General features: G+C 50.7%; 1 non-coding gene and 1 pseudogene across 1 annotated transcript; both read left to right on the top strand.

Moving 5' to 3' along the window:
- Positions 1–344: 344 nt before the first annotated feature.
- Positions 345–499, top strand: LOC143219812 (5.8S ribosomal RNA). Its single transcript, XR_013011466.1, has one exon. It is a non-coding gene; the product is annotated as a 5.8S ribosomal RNA (ribosomal RNA).
- Positions 500–2,072: 1,573 nt separating this feature from the next.
- LOC143219786 (large subunit ribosomal RNA) overlaps positions 2,073–5,000 on the top strand; it is a 6,575-nt pseudogene continuing 3,647 nt past the window's right edge.

Below are 5,000 nucleotides of genomic sequence, written 5' to 3'. Positions count from 1 at the left end.
AAATGAAATGGAAGTGAAGAGGAGAGGAATATTATTACATCTCTGGATCCAGTATCGGGTTGTCTTACGATCCCCGTCGTTTTCAGAGAATATATATTCATCTCCGCGTTTTCCACGTTAACGGTTTTTCAATGTACTGTTCGCCCGGCCGTCGGATACGTGTTGCGTATCTGACGGTTTTTTTTTTCCGTTTCCACGGACGACGATAGTGTCGTCCTTAAAACGACGCCTGAACGAATCTCCTTCGCGCGCTGGTTGGAGCGTTCAGGTACAATGCGTTCTTACGAACCGCAGAACAAGAGACATATACATATATTGATTTGTAAATCAAAAATATATACGATTACCCTGAACGGTGGATCACTTGGCTCGTGGGTCGATGAAGAACGCAGCTAATTGCGCGTCAACGTGTGAACTGCAGGACACATGAACATCGACATTTCGAACGCACATTGCGGTCCACGGATACAATTCCTGGACCACGCCTGGCTGAGGGTCGTTTACGTAACCATAAACTGCTTGCGTTGCTCTTGTAAGTCCCCGCCGTCGCTTACCTCTCCAAATATATTTTTGGAGGGCGCCAAAGAGCGTTTCGGAGTCGGGTTGCAAAGATGCTACGTACGAGCGAATGATGGGCGTTTCGTCGGCGTTTGTCGCGGTTCTGTGAAAATTGCCAATTTTTGCATTGCGTCTTATAAACACATACAAATATATATATATATCTAGTTTCCACGAGAGGCGAAGTAGGGATTGGTATTTCTTACGTTCGGACTTGCGTGAGTGTTTTTACGGTGTCGTGAGTCGTATTGAAAATACGACCGCCCGTAAGGCACCGCTTCGACGAGGATCTCCAAATCTCTCACCTTCTCTGCGAAACGATTCGCCTTGCGGAAAGAAGCGTTTCCACTCATGAACATTTAACGCGCTCCCGACGTCGCCTGAAATGATGCGTATATACGAAAGAGGTATATTTACAAGAGTCTCGCGAGACTACAGAGATGGACACACAAATTATAAAAGAAAGAAAGAATACTGTGTGGCACACAGAGTGTGTGTGGTGTGGCAATGTTAAGCCCCAGGGAGAGAATATGCCTGTGCGTGGATGAGTTTCTTAACTCTACGTTATAATTGCCATACGGCGGAGGGTCGTCGTTGCCGGCGATTTCGACAAACACACATTCCTTTTCGAGTCTTCGAGGGAAGAGACGAAAGAGATCTCTCGTTCTATCGCGAACGCTTTGATGATCGATGGACAGCGGAGCAAAGCGCAGCAATGTGCGGGATGGAGCACGTCGTACTTGATCGGGTCGGAATTATTCCCCGTCGTCGACGTGTCCTCGCTAATCTGTGCGATTGCCATTCCATCGCCACGTTCGCGTTGAATCGTATTGATGACGGCCTATGTGCGTCTTGAGATCTTACTCTCTTTCTCTCGTGTCTCTAATTTGGTTTTGTGTTTGATCGATGATAAATCGTTTCGTGCGCAACGTTTCTGTACCCCCGTGGTTTTTGGTTCAATTATACAAGAAGTAGAGAGAAAAAGAAATCCCACCGGGTTATATGTATTATTATTTTTTTTTTTATAATAATATGTATACTCCTCTATTGGCGAGGCTTATTTCGAACTTGATTGTCACACGACGCAAAAGACACACTTGTGTGTTCACGCACGGAACAGCACCGCGGAGAGAGAAAAGGTATATCCAATGATGAAAACCTTTATGTCGGTCGCCCCATGTCTTTTCTTTTCTTCATTGTCGATTCGTGCGGAACCGCGCGATCTGTCGGTCGTCCAGTCCCCGAAAGTTCTTTTCGACGGACGTTAAAGTTAACCGGCCAGATCGTCTAGCGAGAGTTTCCGATCGACGAGAGATGAAGAAAGAATTATATTGACACTTTGGTGTGGCGCATAAGGCATATATCGGTTTTTTGTTTACCTTTTTCTCTCTTCTGTCGTGTAGTGTTGTTTCGTTTTCTTTTTTTTTCTTTTTTTTTTGTGCTTTGTACGTTTTCGCGAGTACTACTTTTACGCTCTTTCGGCCGAAACACACAAAATTTTGTATCACGTACGACGACCTCAGAGTAGGCGAGATTACCCGCTGAATTTAAGCATATTACTAAGCGGAGGAAAAGAAACTAACAAGGATTTCCTTAGTAGCGGCGAGCGAACAGGAATTAGCCCAGCACTGAATCCCGCGGTTCTGCCGTTGGGAAATGTAGTGTTCAGGAGGGTCAATTTATCCCGAGACGTCGAACCGCGTCCAAGTCCATCTTGAATGGGGCCATTTACCCGTAGAGGGTGCCAGGCCCGTAGCGACTGGTACGCGTTTCGGGAGGACCTCTCCTTAGAGTCGGGTTGCTTGAGAGTGCAGCCCTAAGTGGGTGGTAAACTCCATCTAAGGCTAAATATGACCACGAGACCGATAGCGAACAAGTACCGTGAGGGAAAGTTGAAAAGAACTTTGAAGAGAGAGTTCAAGAGTACGTGAAACCGTTCAGGGGTAAACCTGAGAAACCCAAAAGATCGAATGGGGAGATTCATCGTCGACGAGGCTGGCTTCCGTTGGTGCGCAGATAGCCCGTAATGGGCCACTTCGGTGGTTCCAGTGCGAGGGTACACCATCTTCGGCAAATGTTCCGGTCGCGTAGTCGTGCACTTCTCCCTTAGTAGAACGTCGCGACCCGTTGCGTGTCGGTCTACGGCTCGAGTTGTTGCCTGTCGTGTCGCCTTCGTGCGCACACGGCAGACGCTCGATCGCCTGGCCGGCTGCGTGACGGTACTCTGACGGTATCGGGCCGCAACCAATCCATTTTCGAATGTGTGTGCGTCAGGCCCGCCGCAAGCTCGGTTAGTTTGTCACCCGGATGGTACGGACCTAGCGCCGGCTCCGGGCCTAACCAGCTGTTAGCAGGCGGTGTCCTCGGACTGGCCAAGCTTTGAATTACCGGTCAGCGACGCTACTGCTTTGGGTACTCTCAGGACCCGTCTTGAAACACGGACCAAGGAGTCTAACATGTGCGCGAGTCATTGGGACATGTAAACCTAAAGGCGCAATGAAAGTGAAGATCGTACCTTAGCGTCGATCAAGGGAGGATGGGCCGCGTCACGATGCGGCCTCGCACTCCCGGGGCGTCTCGTTCTCATTGCGAGAAGAGGCGCACCCAGAGCGTACACGTTGGGACCCGAAAGATGGTGAACTATGCCTGGTCAGGACGAAGTCAGGGGAAACCCTGATGGAGGTCCGTAGCGATTCTGACGTGCAAATCGATCGTCGGAACTGGGTATAGGGGCGAAAGACTAATCGAACCATCTAGTAGCTGGTTCCCTCCGAAGTTTCCCTCAGGATAGCTGGCACTCGCTCGTTCTCTTTTGATGAACGTGTGCGAGTCTCATCTGGTAAAGCGAATGATTAGAGGCCTTGGGGCCGAAACGACCTCAACCTATTCTCAAACTTTAAATGGGTGAGATCTCTGGCTTGCTTGGATCAATGAAGCCACGAGATTATATTGGATCAGAGTGCCAAGTGGGCCAATTTTGGTAAGCAGAACTGGCGCTGTGGGATGAACCAAACGCAGAGTTAAGGCGCCTAAGTCGACGCTTATGGGATACCATGAAAGGCGTTGGTTGCTTAAGACAGCAGGACGGTGGCCATGGAAGTCGGAATCCGCTAAGGAGTGTGTAACAACTCACCTGCCGAAGCAACTAGCCCTGAAAATGGATGGCGCTGAAGCGTCGCGCCTATACTCCGCCGTCAGCGGCAAGTGAGGTTGACGTTAGCTTTTTTTAAAGGCGCGTCTTCCATGAAGCTCTGACGAGTAGGAGGGTCGCGGCGGTGTGCGCAGAAGGGTCTGGGCGTGAGCCTGCCTGGAGCCGCCGTCGGTGCAGATCTTGGTGGTAGTAGCAAATACTCCAGCGAGGCCCTGGAGGACTGACGTGGAGAAGGGTTTCGTGTGAACAGCCGTTGCACACGAGTCAGTCGATCCTAAGCCCTAAGAGAAATCCTATGTAGATGAGGTGTCCTAAGAGAGAGCAAAATATCATTTAATGATAAACAAAAACACACACCCATCGGGCGAAAGGGAATCCGGTTTCTATTCCGGAACCCGGCAGCGGAACCGCTTACCAATCGGGCCCTCGTAAGAGTGTTCGTCGGGGTAACCCAAAATGACCTGGAGACGCCGTCGGGAGATCCGGGGAGAGTTTTCTTTTCTGTATAAGCGTTCGAGTTCCCTGGAAACCTCTAGCAGGGAGATAGGGTTTGGAACGCGAAGAGCACCGCAGTTGCGGCGGTGTCCGGATCTTCCCCTCGGACCTTGAAAATCCAGGAGAGGGCCACGTGGAGGTGTCGCGCCGGTTCGTACCCATATCCGCAGCAGGTCTCCAAGGTAAAGAGCCTCTAGTCGATAGATTAATGTAGGTAAGGGAAGTCGGCAAATTGGATCCGTAACTTCGGAATAAGGATTGGCTCTGAGGAGCGGGGCGTGTCGGGCTTGGTCGGGAAGCGGGTCTGGCTGACGTGCCGGGCCTGGGCGAGGTGAACACATTGATGGGAATCCGAGCTCGGTCCCGTGCCTTGGCCTCCCGCGGATCTTCCTTGCTGCGAGGCTTTCGTCTAGAACGATCGTCCTCTTCGGCCGCCATTCAACGCTCAGCTCAGAACTGGCACGGACTAGGGGAATCCGACTGTCTAATTAAAACAAAGCATTGCGATGGCCCCCACGGGTGTTGACGCAATGTGATTTCTGCCCAGTGCTCTGAATGTCAACGTGAAGAAATTCAAAAAAGCGCGGGTAAACGGCGGGAGTAACTATGACTCTCTTAAGGTAGCCAAATGCCTCGTCATCTAATTAGTGACGCGCATGAATGGATTAACGAGATTCCCTCTGTCCCTATCTACTGGGTCCTAGAAGGTCCAGGGTTTTATTCCCTGGTGCGCCAACCCCTCCTCCAAGTGGTAGGACCTGGACACCCTCGGGTGACGAACGGGGCTCTGGTTGGA

This window comes from Lasioglossum baleicum, unplaced genomic scaffold (genome assembly GCF_051020765.1).
Source record: "Lasioglossum baleicum unplaced genomic scaffold, iyLasBale1 scaffold0073, whole genome shotgun sequence".
NCBI classification, from domain to species: domain Eukaryota; kingdom Metazoa; phylum Arthropoda; class Insecta; order Hymenoptera; family Halictidae; genus Lasioglossum; species Lasioglossum baleicum.
The sequence above is the reverse complement of the archived record's forward strand: the minus strand, read 5'-3'. Positions and strand labels throughout refer to the sequence as shown.